At 43.1% G+C, this 26,712-nt stretch overlaps 1 protein-coding gene across 1 annotated transcript in view; it reads left to right on the forward strand.

The window, feature by feature from the left end:
- Window positions 1-26,712, forward strand: part of MSRA (methionine sulfoxide reductase A) — a 436,252-nt gene that overhangs the window by 22,456 nt on the left and 387,084 nt on the right. The window lies entirely within an intron of this gene.

Here is a 26,712-nt window from a genome sequence, read left to right on the forward strand (position 1 = left end):
AGAAAGGATGTGGAAAAATTGGAGAGAGTCCAGCAGAGGGCAACAAAAATGATTAGGGGGCTGGAGCACATGACTTATGAGGAGAGGCTGAGGGAACTGGGTTTATTTAGTCTGCAGAAGAGAAGAGTGAGGGAGGATTTGATAGCAGCCTTCAACTACCTGAACGGGGGTTCCAAAGAGGATAGAGCTAGGCTGTTCTCAGTGGTGGCAGATGACAGAACAAGAAGCAATGGTCTCAAGTTGCAGTGGGTTAGATCTAGGCTGGATATTGGGAAACAGTATTTCACTAGGAGGGTGGTGAAGCACTGGAATGGGTTACCTAGGGAGGTGGTAGAATCTCCATCCTTAGAGGTTATTAAGGCCCGACTTGACAAAGCCCTGGCTGGGATGATTTGGTTGGTGTTGGTCCTGCTTTGAGCAGAATGTTGGACTAGATGACCTCCTGAGGTCTCTTCCACTCCTAATCTTCTATGATTCTATGATCCAATTGCCATCGTAGATGTCTGTATGCTAATGGAAGAAGTATGGGAATAAACAGGAAGAACTAGAAATACTAGTGAATAATCACAAACATAATGGGCATCAGAGACTTAGTGGATAATTCGTATGACTGGAATATTAGTATAGAAGGTTACAGCTTGTTTAGGAAGGACAGCTAGGGAAAAAAGGGAGGAAGTGTTGCCTTGTATATTAAAGATATGTACACTTGCAGTGAGGTTGAGATAGAAGTGGTAGGCAGACATGTTGAAAGTTTCTGGGTAAGGATAAAAGGGGTAGCAAACAAAAAGATCTGCATCTTAGCAAAGAAACAGCATGAGGTCTCCTTCTTCCACTAGACCCCGTGTCTCTTGATTTTCAGCTGGAAATGCTTTTCAAAGAGGGACTGAAACTACAAAAAGAGGGAGACACTCCCCAGGACCCACCCATCCTTTCTCCCCCTGTCCATCTCACTCTTTGCACCTGAGAAGACAAAAGCAGTGGCTGTTGGACTCTGGAGGAGGGGTCCTGACCTGAAGAGTTTGGTCAGTAATGCTGTTGGAAGCAAGTGGTGAAAAACGGTGCTTTAAATCTAATATTGTTTAAATTATGCACTAGAAAGAGTTTTATCTTTATTTTTCTTGTAATCATTTCTGACTCTTATGCCTCATTGCTTGTACTCACTTAAGTTTATTAACTACAAAGAGAGAGATTTTGTTTTATTGTTTCATCTAATCCAGTGTGTTTAACTTAGTGTCTGTGTAACTCCATTTAGGGTAGCAAGTTGTGTGTATATTATTTCTTTAAATCCATTATTCCTTTAATGTATCTGGACTGCCAAGGAGAGGGCTGGGCAGTACAAGACATACATTTCTGCGGGAAAATATGGGACTGGGAGTTCGTTGTGGTCACCCTGTGGTCTAACCAAGACTGGTCACTGCCATGGTGTGACTGGCAGGTTGCAGTTACAGAAACACATCTCGGAGTGACCTGCATTTGGCAACTGTTTGTGAGTGGTCCAGATTGGGAGCTATAACAGTAGAGCATTGCACGGTACCTCATGTTGCAGGGCAAGGGTGACACAGCCCTCCACTGGTCTGGATTGCACCCTGGTATGTCACAGTAGGTGATCAAGAAGTAATGTGTAAAAGCTAGAGATAACAGTTTGCAGTAGTCAAGGTGAGAGGTGACCAGGAATGGGCAAGCTTTTTTAATAGATGCACAGAAGAAAGGAAAGATTTTAAAGACATTGTGAAAGAAAGAAAATTTGGGATTTTTGTGATAGTTTGGCTGTGGTGGCTCATGGAGAGGGTAGAGTTGAACTTGACACTGAAGTTGTGAGTTTGAGTGACAGTGAAGAAGATAGTGGAGTTTTTAACAGATATATGATCAGATGTTTCCTTCTGCAAACACTTGGAAGGTGGCAAGGTGATAGGGAATAGCCAGCATGGATTTGTAAAGAACAAATCATGTCAAACCAATCTGATAGCTTTCTTTGATAGGATAAAAAGTCTTGTGGATAAGGAAGAAGCAGTGGATGTGGTACACCTAGACTTTAGTAAGGCATTTGATACGGTCTCACATGATATTCTTATCGATAAACTAGGCAAATACAATTTAGATGGGGCTACTATAAGGTGGGTGCATAACTGGCTGGATAACCATACTCAGAGAGTAGTTATTAATGGTTCCCAATCCTGCTGGAAAGGTATAACAAGTGGGGTTCCGCAGGGGTCTGTTTTGGGACTGGCTCTGTTCAATATCTTCATCAACGACTTAGATATTGGCATAGAAAGTATGCTTATTAAGTTTGCAGATGATACCAAACTGGGAGGGATTGCAACTGCTTTGGAGGACAGGGTCATAATTCAAAATGATCTGGACAAATTGGAGAAATGGTCTGAGGCAAACAGGATGAAGTTTAACAAAGACAAATGCAAAATGCTCCACTTAGGAAGGAACAATCAGTTTCACACATACAGAATGGGAAGAGACTGTCTAGGAAGAAGTACTGCGGAAAGGGATCTGGGGGTCATAGTGGACCACAAGCTAAATATGAGTCAACAATGTAACGCTATTGCAAAAAAAGCAAACATCATTCTGGGATGTATTAGCAGGTGTGCTGAAAGCAAGACACGAGAAGTTATTCTTCTGCTCTACTCTGCTCTGATTAGGCCTCAACTGGAGTATTGTGTCCAGTTCTGGGCACCGCATTTCAAGAAAGATGTGGAGAAATTGGAGAGGGTCCAGAGAAGAGCAACAAGAATGATTAAAGGTCTTGAGAACATGACCTACGAAGGAAGGCTGAAAGAATTGGGTTTGTTTAGTTTGGAAAAGAGAAGACAGAGGGGACATGATAGCAGTTTTTAAGTATCTAAAAGGGTGTCATCAGGAGGAGGGAGAAAACTTGTTCCCCTTAGCCTCTTAGGATAGAACAAGAAGCAATGGGCTTAAATTGCAGCAATGGTGGTTTAGGTTGGACATTAGGAAAAACTTCCTAACTGTCAGGGTGGTTAAGCACTGGAATAAATTGCCTAGAGAGGTTGTGGAATCTCCATCACTGGAGATATTTAAGAGTAGGTTAGATAAATGTCTATCAGGGATGGTCTAGACGGTATTTGGTCCTGCCATGAGGGCAGGGGACTGGACTCGATGATCTCTCGAGGTCCCTTCCAGTCCTAGAATCTATGAATCTATGATGGAGTATTTGGGAGAAAGATAAATGGTATAGTTTTCATCATGGTAAGTTTGGGTTGGTAGCAGGAGATCTAATAGCAATGAAGTGTCAAGAGTTAGCTGGAGATGTGAGTATTCAACAGAAAAAAAATAGGGATAGAAAAGTACATTTAGGAATCAGTATAGAGGTAGGAGTGGAAACCATGAGAGTGGATCAGGTCATCCACGATTAGGGTAAATTGGAAGGCAAAAAGAGGAAACTGAACACAGATACTTAAGGCTCACAGACAGATAAGGGGTAAAAGGAGCGGGAGGAGTCACTGAAGGAGCAGTTGGAGAGATATGGAGAGCACAGGGTCACAAAAGCCCAGGAAGGGAAGATACTTTTGCTCTCTCTGTCTTGGCCATCATCTTCTTGCACCACCTCCTCTTCCTGTTCTGGGCAAGAAAACCTTCAACTAATCTTTATTAACTTCAGGGGCTGAATCCTGTAACCATAATGGGCTTTTATCTGGTAACCATTGATAAGTGCCTTTTCATTCTCTCCTTTTGCCTCTATGAAATATGTCACTGGTCCCAACATCTGCGTTACCACATAATTTTTGCCAGTTCATCCCACCCCTGTAATTTTGCACCCATACTATTTTCCCTGGGTAGAAAAAATTGGGAGGTTTATGTTGTGGGTTTTTCACTGTTTGCTTTTCCACTGGCTCTCACATATTTCAAATTTATCTTTGAAATGTTGGTGCATTTTTCACTGTGGATTCAAACAGAGAAGTCTCCACTGCTCCCTCTAGTTGCAATTCCTTCTTATGCACAATATTCTAATAGCGTCTCTCTTAATTTGGGGTGTTTTACTCCAAAGCCAAATTGATCTCTTTTGTGCTTTCAGAAAAGCACCAAAATAACAAGTAACAGAGCTTTTCTGGCTCGCCAAAAGTTGAGAGATCCTTTCTCCTTTTATTTGTTTTTTTAGATGGAACTTGTATCATTCTGTTAAAAAAAAAATTGTGGTAGGCACATAATGTTTCTTTGAAATCCTATGTCCTTATACGTTGGATCACTTTATTGTAGAAAGCAAAAATGTTTAATAATGGTGGGAAAAACAACATTTACCAATATTAGGAAAACAGCCATTTGAAAGGGAAATCAGTATCTTCTGTACTATTTGCATAAAAACACTGTTCAAGTCCCTGAATATATGTTGCAAAATCTTCCTCTTTTTTGTAAAATTAGAAACTGTCCATATTGTCATAGGATAATAATTTTATCTTTACTCTCTCTTCCTCTTCTTTTTTTTGTTTTGTTTTTGTTTTTAATAATCCCATTCTTGTTGCCAGTTTTGGCTGTTCTGTTTCATGGCAAACAAATAGAGAAGTTAGACAGAAACATAAAACCCTGCCCCCCCTGGAGCTGGCAGTAGCCACTGGAAATTATTTGCATGCACTCCAGCTGCATTCACTATCTGAGGTCTAGCTGTATTGAATGGTGGAGGAATTAGCTGGAGCAACTTGTCAAACCTGTGATTGTGATATGAGGTGATATAGGGGGGCTGTGCCCCTCTGGAAGTGTGTGTGATCCTCTCTCTCTGATTCCCACATGTGTAATCAAAAGAAAAAGGGATGTGTACCATGAGTCAGTATGCCTCATTTCAGCTCTTCCTTGTGGAGACTGTCAGTAGTAGAGCACAGGGATCTTCTTGTAATCGGGCTTGTGAGCTGAGTGTCATCTGTGGGTTTAATGAAGGGTAAGTTAAAGTATAGGGTTAGATGGCATTGTGTGCCTAAGCATAAAGAGATTGAAAGGATTGTAACATTTAGCAGTTGTGGTGTTCTTTCTGTGAAATAAACTGTTTGCCTGTAGAGCAGGTGTAGGGTAACTCCTGTTCTGTACAGTGAAGGCTGAGTGCAAGTGTGTGTTATGGATATATTGGTAGGGTGACCATCTGTCCCTTATTTTAAGGGACCATTCCTTATTTTACTGATTTGTCTCTTATGGTGATTACCCATCCCTTATTTTAAGGGATGCCCCTTGACTATTTTAAACATTAAATTGAAACTTATGATAATGGCATTGTATACTTGAGGTTAGTAGAATCATGCAATTGAGAGGAAAAATACATGATGTGCTAATTGAAATGATACTTCCCTAAAATGCCCCTTAAAATAAAGCATTGTCCCTCATTTTTCATATGGTTTCCCCTTATTTCCCTCCAACAAAGGTGGTCATCCTGCATACTGGGGCATTGCTCAAAGGGGGCAGAGTTCAGCTTGCATGGGTGTGTATCTTAACTTTTCATTGCCTGGTTTCAGAACCTTGTTTCGCTCAACTGGACATCCTGGAAGAGCATGATACACCACCAGGCAACCTTAACTTTCCTTAATGAAGTTTTTGGTTAGTGAACAGAAACAAAATAATGTTGTTGGTAGGATTTAGTGGTCATTTAGGCCAGAAGGTCTCAAACTGTGGTCCATGGACCACCAGTGGTCCGCAAGCTCCATTCAGGTCGTCCACGGATAGTTCCCGCTAAGGTGTGCGCAAGTGCAGCCGCACGTGAGAGAATGAAGGGCCACCCAACTAATTAGGTGCCTGAATCCTGGAGAAGACACACATATAAGGTGAGGTGGTGGCCTTGGGGGGAAGAGGATGTAGGTGGGAGGGGGCAATGGGGTGAAAAGAGAGGGTGGTGGTGGGGGGGTTGGGGGGGTTGGGATCTGCAGGGCTGCAGCAGCCAGAGAAAGAGGCGACTTTCCCTGGCTCCAGGATTGCGGCTGCCGGGGAGAGACGGCCTTCCTTCCCAGCCTCAGCTTTGTGGGTGCTATGGCGGGGGAGAGACCCCTCTCCTTCCCAGCCCCAGCTCAGGGGCTGCTGCGGTAGGAGAGAGAGGGAAAGACCCCCCTCCTTCCCAGCCCCAGCTTGGGGGCTGCTGCGGTGGGAGAGAGAGGGCACATCCATTGCATTAGAAAGTTAAGACTACTGAGATGAAAATATTAGTTGTGTGCTTTTATTTGTAGAACAAAAAAAATTAATTAATAAGGTTTTTTTATATAGCACTTTTATCCAAAGCGCTTTACAGTAGTCAGCTAAAGGCACAAACAACATTTGGAAAGATCATGAAGTGGTCTGCCGAGACCCTCAGCAATTTTCAAGTGGTCCATGAAAAGAAAAGCTTGAGAACCACTGATTTAGGAGTTGAGATGTTACAGTGGCCAAGTAATGAGAATACCTGTCTCTTACATAGTGCTTTTTGTCAGTGGATCTCAAAGAACTTTATTAAGGAGGGAAACTATGGCACAGAGAGGTGAAGAGACTTGGTCAAGGTCACCCAGCAGGCCAGTAGGTGAGCAGGGAATACAGCTCAGGTTTTCTGGGTTCCAGTCTGCTATTCTCTCTACTAGGCCACATGGTGGCTACGCAGTTTGTAAGCACGTGCCCCTCCCACCCTTCCTCCCCCATGCTTTGTTATTTTGGAATGGGACTAATGGTCAAGCTTTGACATGTTTGGTGTGTGTAGTTGCTAATAGGGCTGGTGAGAGAAATCTCAGACATGATCTGTGTCCCAAACATTTAACAGTTTTATCACATATTGTTTACAATAATTTAAGCATGTGAGAGAGGACAGATGTGTCTCTTTCCTCCACACCTTCCCCATCATCCCCTGCAGCATAAAGTTCTCTATCATCACCATTTTCTCCTCACCCTCTCCTTTCTGTCCCACTAACCATAAGCACTTTAGAAGCCACATGTGTGCAAAAAAGTTGATAGAATCTATGAACTAATAAGAATAAGAGACTAATAAGAAAAGCTGAGTAGAGGTTGTATCTTGGGAACCTTTTGCTCAAATGACCACAGGTTTGGCTTATTAGCCCTATCACCCCAAGAGGGACAGCAAATTTCAAGACAATCATAGAATATCAGGGTTGGAAGGGACCTCAGGAGGTCATCTAGTTCAACCCCCTACTCAAAGCAGGACCAATTCCCAGACAGATTTTTGTCCCAGATCCCTAAATGGCCCCCTCAAGGATTGAGCTCACAACCCTGGGTTTAGCAGGCCAATGCTCAAACCACTGAGCTATCCCTCCTCCCAGGATCTGATGGATTTTAGAGCACTTTGAAAAATCTACCTTTAGACAGCAAAGTATTTTCAATTTTAACAGTAGCAGAGCTGGTGCTCCACTATAACATTGTATGAAATTAATCATCAGCACCTGCTTTGCTATAACCAGATCCTCAGCACAGAACAATCCTGAAAGCACAGGAGGCTCTGAGAGGTGTGAAGTAGCCCACTCATCTCAAGATGATTTTCTCAACTGAACGAGAACACCCCATGGAGAAGAATACAGCCTGAAACATAGCTGTGAGACATGTGAACTGCTCAAATTCATCTCAGTGGGTGTTCTTAACTCCTCTCACCAGCCCCAACAGTGTGTTCTTTGTGCACTCTCCCAGCATGCCTGTTCTTAGCTCCTCACCCAGAAGAGCAGGTCTTCCGTAGATCCTGGTTCACATGGGGAGCAGGGAGGGAGAAGGCCTGGCACATACACAGGATGAGGGGGCAGGGAGAGGGGCTCAGACATCCCCCGTGAGGCAGTTCCCCCCCCAGATCTGGCACAGTCATGAGAGAAGAGAATGTGAGATGCACAGATGTCACCTGCCTCCAATCTCTCCGTTTTGCCTTGCCTCCCATCTCCAGGTCAACGCTCCAGAGTCCGATCCCTCTATTCACTCTAATCCCTATCACCTCCCTCTGACCTGAATCGTCCTCTGCCCTCCCGTACCACCTATCCCCTCTTTTTTCTTGCCGCCGCTCCAACCTCTCTCCTCTTCTCTTCCCACTAACTTCCCCTCCCTTCCCAGGAAGGAATCCCCATTTTTTTATTTTATTTTTAGAAAAAAGTTTGAATGCCTTCTGAATTTTCTGCTGTACTAACATTTCATTTCCCTAAAATAAAATAAAAATGACCTTTGACAGAGGCAGATTGTAGCAACATGTCTAGCTTTCATTTTCAGCTTTCTGTCAAGGATTCAAATGTACAGTGCCTGGGTGTTGCTCAGGTTCAATGGCTATAGCTCATCCCCATGAGCTATGCAGGTCCTAAGAGACATGGCTGGCTAGCACCTCTCTTGAGTACTCTGTCTGTACGTGCACAGTTTAATCTGTTTGGCTTGTGAGCATTAGGCACACAACTATCTAGAGAGCCAAACTCTTTTTTTGAATACTGTTTTCAACTGTGCTTGTTGTTCTTATGAGGAGGAGGGAGAAAAATTGTTCTTAACCTCTGAGGACAGGACTAGAAGCATTGGACTTAAATTGCAGCAACGGGGTTTAGGTTGGACATTAGGAAAAACTTCCTAACTGTCAGGGTGGTTAAGCACTGGAATAAATTGCTGAGGGAGGTTGTAGAATCTTCATCATTGGAGATTTTTAAGAGGAAGTTGGACAAACACCTGTCAGGGCTGGTCTAGATAATAGTTAGTCCTGCCATGGATGCAGGAGACTGGACTAGATGACCTCTTGAGTGCCATGATTCTCCCAAAGGGTGAATGGGTGCCTTGCTCTAGCTGGGGATAAATTGGGGCATGATCAGAGCCATGGTTTGATCCCTAGGTCTATGCAAAAAAGAGTTGGTAGAATCTGTCAACCTTAATAACAGCTGTTTCTCAAGAACCCCTTAGGACCACTAACCTTACCTGCACCCTATGAGTAGAGCCCTGCGTGGATACAAAACTTGTATCGGCATCTGATCCACAATCTGCAAAAATGGTCCAGATATCCGCATCCGTGGATGTAGATATCTGTGGATATGATGCAGAAATTGCAGGATTCTACCCATGAGGCACATCAAATTTCAAAGCAATACAACTAAGCATATGAATTTTAGATCCCTTAGAAGAGTCGACCTTTTAACAGAAAGGAATTCTCAACCTTAACTGTAGCAGAGCTAGTGCTTCACAATAATGCACAGGTGGGAATGCAATAAGCATCAATTTTTCTTCTTTTTTTGTCTAGCTCAAAATATAGTACTTAATAATTGTTTGGGCCTGATTTTCTGAAGGACCTCAACTTGACTCCTTTTGTGTGTGCACTTTTTAAAAATTAATCCATGTACACACAATAGATATACACCTCTACCCCGATATAACGTGACCCGATATAACACGAATTTGGATATAATGCGGTAAAGCAGTGCTCTGGTGGGGGAGGGGGGGCTGCGCACTTCGGTGGATCAAAGCAAGTTCCATATAACGCGGTTTCACCTATAACACGGTAAGATTTTTTGGCTCCCAAGGACAGCGTTATATCGAGGTAGAAGTGTATTTTTACAAATGGGTTTTCATTTATCAATTCTACCTCTTATGCACACAGATATTGGGATCAGTTATCACATGCTTGCAACAGGTCCTGTTGCTTGAAAACTGCATGTGAAAATTTGTGCATACACAAAAAGAAGTGACTTTTGCAGACTGGGTCCATTACATCTATAGCAATACCTCTTTGGATATAAAATACTACCATAAAAGCCAGAGATAGTATTTTAGCCAACAGAGCAAGGAGCATAGCGGTAACATATTAGCAAAGCATTTGTCTGCTAAGTTATACACTTAGAGGACTTTTCCTTGCTTTCCTTTCAGAAAGCATAATAAAGCATAGAATTGTTAATCTCTGCTATGAAATATTAATTTATAGCATGCACATGAAAAGTATGTTGTCAGTTTGAATTTTTTGAAATTGACTACTTAAAAAATATCAGTTTCTAATGGAGCATCCTTTAAGTAGTGTGACCTTTTAAAAAAAAATCCATTAGCAATTTTTTATATGAGATCTTTTTACTCCCTGATGATATTTCTGAGGGTCTTTTCAGAGCGGGGAAAACTGACTGACTATATGCAAAGTGCTGTCAAGTGCACAAAGTAAAGAAAGTGAAATTAAGAAAGAAAATATATATATATATATTAACTTGTTCCAGTTATAGTGAGCTTAGATGTTACTGTGATGGGTTGGGTCACAGAAACCCGCTGGGGAACTGCCACCTGATGTGCTGGGACTACCTCTGAGCCCGGTTTCCCTGGCAGCTTGGGACTTCAGTGCCTTGCCTTGTTTGAGCCAGGCATGCTTGCCTGCTGCAAACACAGATCCAAGTCTGAACCAGGTCCCCCAAAAGCTGCAGGCTTAACTGAAAACAGCTTAAGAAATGCTCCTATCTCCAACACCCAGATACCCAGTTTCCAATGGGATTCAAACCCCAAATAAATCCATTTTACAAGGTAAACTCATAAATTGTTTGCCCTCTGTAACACTGATAGAGAGATATGCACAGCTGTTTGCTCCCCCGGGAATTAATTGCTTGCTCTGGGTTAATTAAGAAGTAAAAAGTGATTTTATTAAATATAAAAAGTAGGATTTAAGTAGTTCCAAGTAATAACAGACAGAGCACAGTAAATTACCAAGCAAAATAAAACAGAAACACGCAAGTCTAAGGTCTGGTCTACACTCTGTGTATGTGTGGGAGGGGGTAGGGGGGTGGGGATTGATCTAAGTTACACAACTTCAGCTACGTGAATAGTGTAGCTGAAGTCGATGTACTTAGATCGACTTACCGTGGTGTCTTCACTGTAGTGAGTTGACTGCTGCCTCTCCCCCGTCGACTCTGCCTGCGCCTCTCGCCGAGCTGGAGTACAGGAGTCGACGGGACAGCGCTTGGAAGTCAATTTATCGCATCTAGACTAGACACGATAAATTGATCCCCGCTGGATCGATTGCTGCCCACCAATCCGGCCGGTAGTAAGAAACTAAATGCAGGTAAATCTCACCCTCAGAGATGTTCCAATAAGCTTCTATTACATACTAGACTTCCTCCTAGTCTGGGTCCAGCAATCACTCACACCCCTGTAGTTACTGTCCTTTTTTTCTCTTGAGCCAGCTGAAGACAAAATGGAGGGGTTTCCCAGGGCCTTATATAGTCTCTCTTGTGGATGGAAACGCCTTCTCTTCCCCTGTGTAGAATCACGGCTACAAGATGGAGTTTTGGAGTCACATGTCCATGCATGACTCAGTTTTCTACAGGCTGACGCCATTGTCCACATGCTAGTTTGAATGTTCCCAGGAAAGCTCAAATGTGGATTGGTGTCTCTCAAAGTCCATTGTCAGCTTAAGTTTTTCTTGATTGGGCACTTACTGAGAATAGTCTTTTCTCAAGAAGCTGACCAAATGCTTCACTGAGACTACTTAAAATCAAACAAGCCCATAGCCAATATTCATAGCTTTGAATACACAAATGATACATACATACAAATAGGATGAATATATTTGGTAGATCATAACTTTTGCAGAGATATGTTACATGGCATATCTAGCATAAAACATATTCCAGTTATGTCATATTTACACTCATAAGCATATTTCTATAAAGCATTACGGGGTGCAGTGTCACAGTTACTTGTAATCATAGGATGTACAAAATTTCCAGATATAAATGTATTTTAAAGTTGTTAGAGGGGCTGTTTGGAAAAGCATTGGGAAGTTCTACTATTGCCTCTTCAAATCTTGGCCTGACCATGTTTTAAATGCCGATAGTTAAACGTTTGTTGTTTGCATAAGCTACATTGCCTGGCTTGTTGATATATAAGGGACTTAATTTTTTAGCACTATCAATTTCTTCATTGCAAACATAAAGCTTATCTTCTATGAAAGAAAAGGCAAGAGATCTGGGAGATATTTTCAGGAAACTGATTCCTTCATATTGTTTTAGTTGCTTTATAATTTTATTTTTTCCCACTGGAGAGTTTTGGGTTTCTAAAAAAAAAGATTCTATATAGTATTTAATTATTACTTTACATTTTATAGCTTCATTCTCAAGTTATTACTGTTTGTTACTATGGTTGCACCTGGAGGATCTGATAGGATCTTTGTGCTTGGCGCTGTACACACATAGAATAAAAATAGTTCCTCTCCAAAAGATCTTAAAACCTATACATACAATGAGATGAGAACTGTTGGATAAGACACAAATGGTGTGCAAGGAGGATAACATAAACAATGAAACAATCCCAATTAGTTAAATAAGTAGAAGTGTCAGCACACTAATTGACTTACCCCTAGCAAGAGACATAAAAGGCAATAAGAAGAGATTCTTTAAATATTTAGGAGCAGGAGAAAGACAAAGGAAAGTATAGGTCCCCTACTTAATGGGGAGAGGGACATCAAGATGGCTGAGGTATTTAATGCCTGTTTTGCTTCAATCTTCACTAGAAGGGGTGATGGTGACAAGATACTCAACACAATATTAAATACAAGGGGGAAGGTACACAAGCCACAATAAGGAAAGAACAAGTTAAAGAGTATTTAGATAAGTTAGCTGTATTCAATTCAGCAAGGCCTGATGAAATTCATCCTGGGATACTTAAGACAGTAGCTGAAGCAATCTTGAATGCATTAGCAATTACCTTTGTGAACTCTTGGAGGACAGGCGAGGTCCCAGATGACTGGAGAAGGGCAAATGTAGCTTCTCTATGAGCTAAGATGTGAAAAAATCATCTAAGTTATATCTTTAAAAAGGGGAACAAAGAGGACCCAGGGAATTATAGACCAGTCAGCCTAACTGTGAGGCCTGGAAAAATACTGGAACAAATGATTAAACAATCAGTTTGTAAGCACCCGAAGAAGGATAGGATTATAAAGAACAGCCAGGATGGATTTGTCAAGAACAAATCATGCCAATCCAAATTAATTTCCTTCTTTGCCAGGGTTACTGGCCTAGTGAATGGGGGGGAAATAGTAGATGTGATAGATTTTGATTTTAGGAATGCTTTTGACAGTCCTACATGACAGTCTCATAAGTAAACTAGGGAAATGTGGTCTAGATGAAATTACTATAAAGTAAGTTCACAACTAGTTGAAAGACCATACTCAGAGTAGTTATCAATAGTTCTCTGTCAAACTGGGACGGTGTATCTAGTGGGATTCCTCAGAGAACAGTCCTGGGCCTGGTACTATTCAATATTTTCATCAGTGACTTGGTAATGGAGTGGAGAGTATGCTTATTAAATTTGCAGGTGATACCAACCTGGGAGAAGTTGTTAGCACTTGGGAGGACAAGATTAGAATTCAAACCCACCTTGACAAATTGGATGATTGATGTGAAATCAGCAAAGTTTAAATTCAATAACAATGGGAAGGAAAAATCAAATGCACAACTACAAAATAGAGAATAACTGGCTAGATGTGTAATACTGCTGAAAAGGATCTGGGGGTTATAGTGAGTCATAAATTGAACTTGATTCAGTGTGATGCAGTTGTAAAAAAGGCTAATATCATTCTGGGGTGTATGAACAGAAATGTTGTATGTAAGACATGGGGGGTAACTGTTTCACTCTGTGCAGCATTGGTGAGGCTTCAGCTGGAGTATTGTGTCCAATTTTGGGTGCCACACTTTAGGAAAGATGTGGACAAAGTGGAGAGAATCCAAAGGAGAGCCGCAAAAATTATAGAGATTTAAAGAAAACCAGACCTAAGAGGAAAGGTTAAAGAAACTTGGAATGTTTAGTCTTGAGAAAAGAAGCCTAAGAGGGGACCTGATAAAATAATCAAATGTTAAGGGCAATTATAAAGAGGATGAGGATCAATTGTACTCTGTGTCCATTGAAGGTAGAAGTAGTAATAACTGGATTAATCTGCAGCAAGGGAGATTTAAGTTAGATATTAGCAGAAGCTTTTTAACAATAAGGATAGTTAAGTTTTTTGGAATAAGCTTCCAAAGGAGATTGTGGAATCCCCATAGTTGGAGATTTTTAAGAACTGGACAAACACCTGTCAGGGAAGGTCTAGGTTTACTTGGTCCTCTTGAGGTCCCTCCAGTCCTACATTTCTATGATTCTATGATCTGTGTTGTTTTAGAGCTTCACAAATTTAAAAATAAAAAAATCTGGTATAAAGTTCTAAAAAGTTGCACATGAAGCTACCTTGTAACACTTCCACCTCAGTCCTCCACATCCATCTCATCAGCCCATCAACCTACCCTCTCCCAAAAGGTCTCTGAGAAGAGGTGAGCTCTGCAACATGGCTGAAAGGTTAAAGAAATCTGGGTTTTGGCAAACTAGGGGCATGTCTACACTGCAGCTGGGAATGAGTCTCCCAGTGCAGGTAGACAAACTTGCACTAGAGGGGCTCAAGGTAGCGTGCTAAAATAGCAATATGGATGTTCTGACTTGGGCAGAAGCTCTGTCTCTCAAGCCCACCCACCTTCCTCACCAGGCTTCAGAGCCCAAGCTGGAACATCCACATTGTTATTTTCAATGTGCCATCTTGAGCTTGGCTAGTGTGAGTCTGTCTACCCGGGCTGTGAGGCTCACTCCCAGCTGCAGTGTAGACATAACCTTGGAACCCGCTTTGTCCCTTAGAGTGAATGGCCTGAAAGGCTAATGTCCTGTCAGCAAATCCTTCCTTTCTGAAAGAAAAGGTCTCCTGTTGAAGTGCCTCCACTAATCATAGCTTTGGAAATATTGCATAAGGAGTGAGGTTTCTCAAGTAACTAGGTCACCAAATATTTAGGACTTGACACTGGCGCTCTTAAAAAGAGAAAGTTGCATCCATTGAGCTAGTGAGCATAGTTTATCATTTATACATTTAGGAAAGCATTATTTGCTGCATAAATTTACTGTGTTCATTAAGGTAAGTACCTACTTTAAAAAACAAAACAGTTCACTTTTTGCTTTGGCAGATAGGTTATAAATGAGAGAGAAGACTATTCCTGTGATTTTTCTCAAGTAAACAAACTCCTATTGTTTATTGCTCCTAATGGGACTTTGTTAAATTTTACAAAGGATTGCAATATATGGATACATTTTCCATTAAAATGAACTTTGAATACTCAGTAATTTCTCTTATTAATCCTATAACAGGAACTTAAGGTTTTAAGTTAAAAAGTTACTCCCCCCTATCTTGACGTGTGTGCAGTTTGCTAAACCTCATTGTCCTGCAGTAGACAATTGGGAACAGATTTAATTTGAATTTTTAGCTGATTCCTAAAAATGGGTGTATTGGTAAGAGCCACTAGCTTTCACAGTGAAATTTTAGAAAGTTAAAATGTGAGTGAGTGAGTGACTTGGGCTCACAGGTCTTATTTTAAATCTATATGCTCCCATTCTTGAAATCTTCCCATGATTCTCGGTAGCAGAATAGGAAAGCCCAAGAAGTATTTGGCACTTATTGAAAATGTACAAACACCCTCCTTCAAAAGAATCTTGATTTACTGCAGGTTGTTCATGTGTCGCATGCAGACATTTTTAGAGAACAGATTTCTTATCACTGAACAGTGAATGGCTTCCAGTACTCCACGATCGCTGAGTAGAAATGTTTATAACCATTGTAAAAGGTAGGAAACCATGAAATCTATAAGGCGATTTGGCAGATGAAGTGGTTGCTGATGCCAGGATTTGGTTACTGATCCACAGTTTCCTGTTTTTAAATATATTAATTGATCTGCAAAAGGCATCTTTTGGAAACAAGAACTCAGACAGACTGGCACAAGCTGGAGCTCCGCCAAGGCTGCTTGGGAAGGTTGCCATGCTGAGAGCGAAAGAGAGCGAGAGCTGAGGAAAGAAAAATAAGGCAAGACTTGGCACAGCTCAGTCAAATCAGCTTCTTTTGTCTGCTTTCTCGGCTTGAGCTTCAAGAAAGAAAACCGTCCTGGGGTACAGAAAAACTCAGAAGTTTTTGGTTTTCAAACTCAGAAGGCTTTTTAAGTCTGTTGGGCTATTTGAAAGTGGTGGTACATTAAATGATGTTCAGTCACCAGTGTTAAGGGAAATAAAAGACTTTTTTAATGATGCCTTCACAATGTCTGTCCATACATATGGGAAATATAGTATCTGATTTTTGTATGTAGGATTAAATTATAAGGGAGACAGGAGTAATTTGGAAGATTATAAAAGGAATTTCTAAATAAAAAGGATAATTTTTAATTTTTTGCAAAAAAGTTGTCATGAACATAAATCTGTTTTAAAACCAAATCTGACCTTCGGAATTCATTCAGAATGGAAATTTCAGCCTTTCATATATGCTACAGACATTAACTTTTAAAGGAGCCTTCTTTAAGATTTCATCTGACCCAGCAGTGAAGTAAGAGTAGAGACAAAGTTGTTTTATCTTAGTGTAAAAGAAAATGTGCTCTTAAAGCAACAGCATTCATTTCTGCTGCGTCCTGCTGTCCTAACTACATCTCCCAGCAATTAGTGACAACACTGAAGACCAGCAGGGCAAGCTGAAGACACCCAGACTACTCCTGAAGGGCAAGCAAGAAATGTGAGCATGGTCATTTTGTTGTTGCTCTAAAACATTTTAGTGTATATTAATAAAGGATGCGCGAGATTAGTGAATTCTCTACACCAGGAAGAAATGATAAGAGATGGAGAAGAATTCACTTCTGTCAATTGAGGAATGGTTTGAGGATGATAAAGAATTGAATTTGAACTGGATAAGCAAACTTCGGTTTGTAGTTAAAATACCTATGTTTGATAACTTGTGAAAAAAATTCAGTCCTTTTCTTATGATCGGATTAAACAATTCATTGATGACTGGAGCCGGGATCCCTTATGATTTCAATAAATATAAAGACTTGAAAATCATTTGTTTGTTCTCTCAAACAGTACCTGGATTTTCAGTGAGACAGACACCTTTTTATAATTTTATAGCAACAAATACTGATATATTGCTTATTAGGCCTGGACATGGTTGGATTATACTACTTCTACTCTGACAATCAGCATTGTTTCAGAGAGTAACTGTAAACCATAGATTTTTATGGATCATCTTCATTTATAGTAAGTATTTTGCTGTCTTTAAAGAAAGATTGTTCAATCTTTAAGATTCACATATTCTGACATTCTATAAGAGTAATTTTCCCTTTTCTTTGTATATGTTGGGGGGAAGTAAAAATCCAAAAGCCACATTCATGTGAGCACTAGACATTCATAGAGATTGCAAAGATTTTAACAGGGTCTGTGCTTTTTGTTTTAAAGGTATACTCGGGCTTAGGAATTTAAAATGCTGAAAATTAGATTTTGTATATATAGAAGAATTTAGATTATTGACTAGTACATTAAAAATGGTTTCATAGCAAGATATGTCAGGGATTTGTTACATAAATTGATCTTATTAAAGATAAACAACAATTAGATGCTGGTATAATTAAAATAAATTTTACGGACCCCTTTTACTTTGTATATTAATGTTCTTCTAAATAAGTATTTCCATCCGTTGGTTTCTTGGGATTATAAAAATAACAACATTGCCATTACAGATTATTAAAACATGTTGTACTCAACAGACATTTATTAAAATGGGTGTCCGGCCATAGATGACAAACAGATATTCATTAAAAAGGAAATGTTTGCCTGAGTTCTGTTTTGCTTGTGGTAAGCCAGTACATTGTTCATTCCTGTGCAAACAGTAACATGTGATGTGATTATGGAAACAAAGCTGTCTCAGCATGTAAGTTTACAATTGGAGAAACACCTTAAGTTTAACTGTCATACATCATATACTGCCCTACATTTCTCCTTGTATTTCTTAGAAATAGTATGCAGTCTCAAATATTATCCTGTTTCCTCATTTATTGTATTTTAAAATGTAAACTTTTTGGTACATACCCTGTACAAGATTTTTTTTTTTTAAAGACCCTTTCTATCAGTTTTTTCAGAGGAAGCGCTGAGTGTTAGAAGAATAACCCTTGTTCAACTTCTAAATGCTTATACAGTTTCACAAATGGATACCTCAGGCCTTTCAGCATGATCATTATGTGGTCTTGTCACAATCCATTAAAAATATTTTTGCAATGATTAACATTTATTACTAGGCGGTTATACTTTTTAAAGTGTTTGCTCTAGTTTTGGAAAATATTATTTATCTTTATGATCTTTAGTAAATACATTTATGTTCCCAATGCGAGATATGCACCATCATAGCTTTCTTATGGTCTACCTAAGTTTTATTTAAAAAATAGATGGGGAATTTTGTCTCATGTGAAAACACTTCTCTCTCAAGACTTTATATAAGTTCTTGTAAGAACGAAACACAAACAACCTGCCCCCCCAGTCCATAACTTGATCAGCCTAACTTACAAGCGCTACAAAGAAAGGAAATGGCTGTTCTTGTAAAACTGATGGTTTTGCATGAAAATTAAAATTGTGGTAGGAGTTTGACATGCTTCATCACTTTTAGATTTTATTTTAATTCTACACTGTAATTTAGAGCCTTCTCTATAATTTCACTGTAGTAGTAGATATCTAAAACCTCTTATTTAATTATTAGTTGCATGACTTTTAATAACTTGATTTTAAATGAATAGCTTGTATTTAATTTGACTCTCTCAATATATATTGTATCTTGAACTGCATAATTCCTCAAAGTAAAACTCTTAAGGGATGGAGGTGGGAATTAGGGTTTAAGTAGGATTTGATTCCTGTTATTAAATTACGAGTAGACACACTCATAATATTCCATACAACATGGTCACCTGTTATACTATAAAGGGCGTGAATCTGATCTCATTTATATATACTAGTGTAAACCAAGAGTAACTCCTTTGAAATCAATGAAACTGCCCTAGAATAAAAGTGGTATGAGAGCAGATTTGGGCCATAAAGTCTTGATTCTGATTTTTTTTAAATTTACATATGCATGTACCATTTTCACACTGATAAGAACATAAGAATGGCCATATTGGGTCAGACCAAAGGTCCATATAGCCCAGTTTTCTGTCTTCCAACAGTGGCCAACGCCAGGTGCCCAGAGGAATGAATAGAACATGTAATCATCAAGTGATCCATCCCGTGTCACCCATTTCCAGCTTCTGGAAAACAGGGGCTAGGGACACCATCCCGGCCCATCCTGGATAACAGATAAACCTACTTGCCTATCACCATGCCTATATTATGCTCCTCTCTGAATCCCGTTATTGGCTCTCCCTTTAGACAACATGACAAGCTTCCTATCCTCATCCTTAACACCCTTCACAATTCTCACCTTCCTTACCCATTCACTCTGATGTCCTACCACTTCACTGCCAGTCTTGATACCCCCATTCTTCTGTTTTTCCTATGCTTTCTTCCATGCTGACCCTTACAGCTTCTCCCATGAACTGGTCCTTAAGGTTCTTTTATGTCTTCAAATCCCTTCTTAAAACCAACTTCTATCACAATGCTCACAAGCAATTAGCCAACTACTAAAGGTTAGGTAAAGGGGCAGCATGGGGGAAATAAAAATAAAGCCCAACCAAAAAATTCAATACACGTTTTATCTCTTTATCCTTCTCCATCACCCTTTGCCTGTTGCTTGTTTTATTAGAACATACAGCCTTTTGGACAGAGATTATTTCTTCTCCAATATATGTACAACACCCAGATAGGACATTCTGGGTACTACAGCAATACCAATAAATAATAACAATTCACTTATGAGTATTCTTTTACAGCTGACATTTGATGAAAGAAAATAAGAACGGATATACTGGGTCAGACCAAAGGTCCATCTAGCCCAGTCTCCTGTCTTCCCACAGTGGCCAATGCCAGGTGCCCCAGAGGGAATGAACAGAACAGGTAATCATCAAGTGATCCATCCCCTGTTGCCCAATCCCAGATTTTGGCAAACAGAGGCTAGGGACACCATCCCTGCCCATCCTGGCTAATAGCCATTGATGGACCTATCCTCCATGAACTTATCTAGTTCTTTTTTGAACCCTGTTATGGTCTTGGCCTTCACAACATCCTCTGGTAAAGAGTTCCACAGACTGACTGTGCATTGTGTGAAGAAATACTTCCATTTGATTATTTTAAACTTGCTGCGTATTAATTTCATTTGGTGCTCCCTAGTTTAGAGGTGGGCAAACTACAGCCCGGGGGCCACATCTGGCCTTTCGAGCTCCCGCCGGGGAGCGGGGTCTGGGGCTTGACCCGCTCTGTGCGTGCCATGGCTCCGTGCGGCTCCCAGAAGCAGCAGCATGTCCTCCCTCCAGCTCCTACATGTAGGGGCAGCCAGGGGGCTCGCATGCTGCCCCTGTACCAAGCGCTGCCCCTGCAACTCCTATTGACTGGGAACCAAGGCCAATGGGAACTGCAGGGATGGCACCTGCGAATGGGGCAGTGTGCAGAGCTGCCTGGCTGCGCCTCCACTTAGGAGCAGGAGAGGGGAAATGCTGCTGCTTCCAGGAGCTGCTTGAGGTAAGTGCTCTCCGGAGCCTGCACCTCTGACCCCCTCATGTGCCCCAACCCCTTCTCCCAGTCCTGATCCCCCTCCCGCCATCCAAACCCCTCGGTCCCAGCCCAGAACACCCTCCTGTACCCCCAACCCCTCATACACAGCCCCACCCCAGAACCCGCCCCCCCCAGCCGGAGCCCTCTCCCCCCATATCACCCTGCCCCAGCCTGGAGCCCTCGCCTACACCCTGAACTCCTAATTTCTGAACATAAGAACAGCTGTACCGGGTCAGACCAAAGGTCCATCTAGCCCAGTATCTGTCTACCGACAGTGGCCAATGCCAGGTGCCCCAGAGGGAGTGAACCTAACAGGCAACGATCAAGTGATCTCTCTCCTGCCATCCATCTCCATCCTCTGACGAACAGAGGCTAGGGACACCATTCTTACCCATCCTAGCTAATAGCCATTTATGGACTTAGCCACCATGAATTTATCCAGTTCCCTTTTAAACATTGTTATAGTCCTAGCCTTCACAACCTCCTCAGGTAAGGAGTTCCACAAGTTGACTGTGCGCTGCGTGAAGAAGAACTTTCTTTTATTTGTTTTAAACCTGCTGCCTATTAATTTCATTTGGTGACCCCTAGTTCTTGTAGAATATTATGGGAATAAGTAAATAACTTTTCCTTATCCACTTTCTCAACATCACTCATGATTTTATATACCTCTATCATATCCCCCCTTAGTCTTCTCTTTTCCAAGCTGAAGAGTCCTAGCCTCTTTAATCTTTCCTCATACGGGACCCTCTCCAAACCCCTAATCATTTTAGTTGCCTTTTTCTGAACCTTTTCTAGTGCTAGAATATCTTTTTTGAGGTGAGGAGACCACATCTGTACACAGTATTCGAGATGTGGGCGTACCATGGATTTATATAAGGGCAATAATATATTCTCAGTCTTATTCTCTATCCCCTTTTTAATGATTCCTAACATCCTGTTTGCTTTTTTGACCGCCTCTGCACACTGCATGGACATCTTCAGAGAACTATCCACGATGACTCCAAGATCTTTTTCCTGACTCGTTGTAGCTAAATTAGCCCCCATCATATTGTATGTATAGTTGGCCCCACCCCAGAGCCCGTACCCCCAGATGGAGCCCTCATCCCCTCCCAACCCCAATTTCTTGAGCATTCATGGCCTGCCATACAGTTTACATACCCAGATGTGGCCCTTAGGCTAAAAAGTTTGCCCACCCCGCCCTAATTATGAGAAGGAGTAAATAACACTTCTTCTTCTAGTGCTTGTTCATGTCAATTCCAATCAGGTGTGTGTGTGTGCACGGCAGCCGAAGGTTTTTCCCCTAGCAGCATCCATCGGGTCGGTCTGGGTGCCCCCTGGATTGGCGCCTTCATAGCACTCAATATAGGGCCCTGCTGACCCACCACCTGCTCAGTTCCTTCTTACCACCAGTGATGGTTAGCTGGAACTTCTCCTTGCTCTTGTCTTGACAAGCGCATTTGGCAGTCTGTATATAGTTACTCATTAGTTCATTAGTCTTTTCATAGTTGTAGTGTTAGTTAGGTAGTTAGTAGGTACTTAGGGTTAGTTCTTAAGTTTCCTTTGGGGGGATTTCCCCCTCCAGTGCTCTCCCAACACTGGGGCATGCCGCAAGTGTGAAGACTGCGATCCTCACACTTCATGTGTGAAGTGTTTGGGGAGAGCCATCCAAAGGATCAATGTAGGATCTGCAGGGGGTTTCACCCTAGGACATTAAAAGATGGGGATCAGCGCCTGAAGATCCTACTAATGGAAGCTGCACTCCGCCCCCAGTCCGACCTGTGCCAGGTACCTCCTCCTCAGTATGAAGTGCCCTGGCACCATTGGCACAGGGATCGGTGTCGAGTAAAGACTTGACCAAGGACTCTCGGCATCATCTTGGCTCCACTCGTGGCTCACATACCGCAGGCAGGCACTGGTCAGAAGAAGAGGCTGTAGAGGGGTCATTCTCCCCCGGCTAGGTCCAAGGAGCCAGCTGTTGTGAGACCTGAGTTGGGCCACACTAGCTTGGCCTGATGGTCACGTCAACTCCTGCCCTTGTGGAAGGGCAATTGAGTCCGGGACATCCTTTCTCTCTGAGGCCGAGTTGAGCTGCACCTCTCGTTGACCCTGGAGGTGTTCAAGGCAGCCCAGGATGTGTTCCATCTCCCGGCACCTTTCTCCCTGCCTAGATGGGATAGGTTGCCGGAACCAGTCGCTCCCCTAGCATTGGGATAGCATTGCCCGCAATGATGCCCCGGCAGTCTCCGTCCCCGGTGTGCCACTCCTCGGCACCAGAAGAGATCCAACAGCCACGTCGGTCCCTGAGCCCTTGGACTGTCGGTGCCTTGATGTACCGCTCCTCCGTGGTCCTCCTTTTCAGAGACTTCGGAGTCGGACTCCTCTCGGTCTCATAGGAGCAGGAGTAGACGGTCTAGGTAAACACGAGATCGGCACCCTTACCCAGCATTGGGGATTGGTCCTGCTTTGAGCAGGGGGTTGGACTAGGTGACCTCCTGAGGTCCCTTCCAACCCTAATATTCTATGATTCTATGATTGTGGCCCGCACAATGGCAGCCCCTGGCACAGTGACCTTTTTGGACATGTTGGGCTTTTTCCCAAAGCCAAGGGTCTCATTCCAGAGCGACGTTGTGGCCTTGGCCACATTTGTATCCCCTCTGGTATCATCGGCATTGGCAGGACTGGGGATAGCTCCATCACTCCCTGATGCCGCCATTCCAATGCCTGTGGCACCAGCGCTGTCTACACTGGTCCCAGTCGCACGGCACCAGCTCCGGGAACCCCAGGCACCACGGGACTCCTTGGGCGTGGAGGGAAGGGAGCATCCACTCCTTAAGGGGATCTCTTCTTCTTCCTCTCCAGATGAGGTTCTGGCAGGCACTTCTGTAGCCCCAGCCCTGGAGGACAACAGGGTTTTGCAGCAATTGCTGCGGTGGTTTGCCCAGGCCTTGGCATTCAGACAGAGGAGGTAGTGTAGGACGCAGATCCAATGGTGGATATCCTCACCCCTCTGGACCTGCATGTATTGCAGACACCACAAAAACTTTATGGCAGACCCCAGCCTTGTTGCCCCCTACGGCTAAGCGCAATGAAAGATGCTATTTTGTGCTGTCCAGGCCAATATAAGCCATCTTTGGGCCAGAAGCAGGCCTTTTGAAGGTGCGCTTGAGGACGGCGCACCAGTGCATGGACTGGATCCAACCCGCCTTACCTTCTCGTCCCGACTATCCCCTTTCTACCCTGCTTGGTCCTGTATCACATTGGACCGATGGGTGCTCCACACGGTAGAAAAGAGATACTCCCTCCAATTCTTGGCCCTCCTGCCTTTCCACCTTCCTTCCCTGTCCCTCTTCGAGGACCCATCTCACGAACAATTCCTCATACAGGAGGTGTGCTTGCTCCTATTGCTGGGAGCAGTGGAAGAGGTTCCTCAGGAGCTGAAGGGCAGTTGCTTCTATTCCCAGTATTTCCTAATGCTGAAAGGAAAGGCGGGCTCAGGCCCATCCTAGACCTGCAAGACTCAACAAGTTCATGAAGAAACTCAAGTTCGTATGGTCTCTTTGACCTCCATCATTCCTTACTTGGATCCTGGGGTTTCGTATGCCACCCTCGACTTGAAGGACGCGTACTTTCATATAGCGATTACACCGTCCCACAGAAGATACCTCAGGTTTGTGGTGAGCAACAACCATTACCTGTTCATAGTCCTCCCGTTCAGCCTGTCAGCAGCGCCTCGTGTGTTTACCAAGTGCATGGCAGTTGTGGCCACTTTCCTACGCAGGTGGCAGGTACAGGTGTTCCTGTACCTCGACAATTGGCTGATCAAGGGCTGCTCCAGGGCTCAAGTGGAGGCACAAGTTGACTTCATAAGAATGATGTTCGATGAACTGGGCCTTCTGAATGTGGGGAAATCGACTCTGTCCCCTGTTCAGTGGATAGAGTTCATAGGGGCAGTACTGGACTCGACACAGGCCTGGGAATACCTCCTGGAAGCAAGGTTTTGGGCCCTGGGCAACATCATTCAAAGTCTCAGGCAATTTCCCACCACCACAGGAAGGAATTGCCTGAAACTTCTAGGACACATGGCCACTTGTGCCCACGTGGTGCAATACACCAGGTTCAGACTCCGGCCTCTCCAGTTGTGGCTAGGCTGAGTGTATTGGCCAGCTCTGGACAGTTTGGACAGGGTCCTCGACTTCCTCCAGTGGTGGCTCGACATGCAGGTAGTGTGTGCAGGGGTCCCCTTCACCAGTCCTCAGCCATCCCTCTTGCTAGTGGCGGACATGTCAGCCTTGGGCTGGGGAGCACATCTGGGAGACCTCAGGACACAAGGCCTCTGTTCTCAGGCAGAACTCGCTCTCCACATTAATGTCAGAGAGCTGAGAGCGGTGCGCCTGGCATGCCAGACTTTCCAAAGCCACTGGACAGGGAGGTGTGTATCAGTTATGACAGACATCATGTCAATGTTTTATATCAACAAATAGGAGCGTGCACGCTCCTCTCCCCTGTGCCAGGAAGCCCTCAGGCTGTGTGACTTTTGTGTAGAACACTCGATACACCTATAAGCATTGTACCTCCCTGGAGTACAGAACGAGTTGGCGGACTGTCTCAGCGGGGCATTCCACGGCCACGAGTGGTCCCTACGCCCAGATGTTGCGAACCACATCTTTCAACGGTGGGGCTTTCCCCAAATAGACTTCTTCGCTACACAACACAACAGGAAGTGCCAGTTTTTCTCCTTCCTCATGGGGAGGCCATCTCCTATACACATTTCCACCTATCCCTCTCGTTCACAAGGTGCTCCTCAAGATACGGAGGGAACAAGCTTCGGTGGTATTGATAGCTCCACTCTGGCCCCACCAATACTGGTACACATTGCTCCTGGAAATGTCCGTGGAAGGCCCAGTCACCTGGCCACTCCTCCTGGATTTAATAACTCAGGATCACGGCCGTCTCCAGCACCTGAACCTTGACTCATTGCACCTCATGGCGTGGAAGCTCCATGGCTGAACTCCGATGGAACTCTTCTGCTCAGACCTGGTTAGACAAGTCGTCCTTGGCAGTAGGAAACCCTCCATCAGGACTACCTACTTTGCCAAGTGGAAGTGAGTGGCAGTCTGATCGGCACAGCATCATTCGTCTCCGACGCTTGCCTCTATACCACTTATACTGGACTACCTTCTTCATCTCAAGCAGCAGGCACTGTCCATGTCATCAATAAGGGTTCACTTGGCTGCCATTTGTACCTTCCATCTGGGTGCAGAGGGCCGGTCGATCTTTGCCAACCTTATGGTCATCCATTTCCTGAAAGGTCTTGACAGGCTATATCCACACATCCGACAACCGGTCCCGGCCTGGGACCTCAATCTGGCCCTTTCCAGACTGACGGGGCCACCCTTCGAACCGTTGGCAACTTGTTCCCTGCTCTACCTGTCATACAGGTGGCGTTTCTGGTAGCTATAACCTCAGCCAGGAGGTATCTGAGCTCAAGGCCCTAATATCAGAGCCCCCTTACATCGTGTTCTATAAGGACAAGGCCACATCCAGCTTTCCTCCTGAAGGTTGTCTCCCAATTTCACATCAACTGGTACATCTTGATTAGGGGGCTGGAGCACATGATTAGGGGGCTGGAGCACACTAAAGTGGCAAAGAGTCCTGTGGCACCTTATAGACTAACAGACGTATGGAGCATGAGCTTTCCTGGGTGAATGCATCCGACGAAGTGGGTATTCACGCACGAAAGCTCATGCTCCAATACGTATGTTAGTCTATAAGGTGCCACAGGATTCTTTGCTGCTTTTACAGATCCAGACTAACATGGCTACCCCTCTGATACTTGACACTGAAGTGGATTAATCATACTTGTATGGTTATTGCATAGGCTCACTACAGGGCAGAGTTAAGGTTGTTTAGGTACCTTACCTGTGCAGTTCCATCCCTTAACATGTTTGGGTTTCTTTGAAATTTAATCTTACTTTGATTTTCTTTGGTTTGTGCTACCTGTTTTGGGGATACAGTAGAACCTGAGTTTTGAACACCTCAGGAATGGAGGTTGTCGTAACTCTGAAATATTCATAACTTTGAACAAAATGTTATGGCTGTTCCTTCAAAAGTTTACAACTGAGCATTGACTTAATACAGCTTTGAAACTTTACTATGCGGAAGAAGAATGCTGCTTTTAACCACCTTAATTTAAATGAAACCAGCATAGAAACAGTTTCCTTACCTTGTCAAATAACACAGTTCTGTACGTATTTGCTTTTTTTTTTTTTTTCATTTCTGCTGTTGCCTGATTGCTTACTTCTGGTTCAAATG

Source organism: Mauremys mutica, chromosome 3 (genome assembly GCF_020497125.1).
Source record: "Mauremys mutica isolate MM-2020 ecotype Southern chromosome 3, ASM2049712v1, whole genome shotgun sequence".
NCBI classification, from domain to species: Eukaryota; Metazoa; Chordata; order Testudines; family Geoemydidae; genus Mauremys; species Mauremys mutica.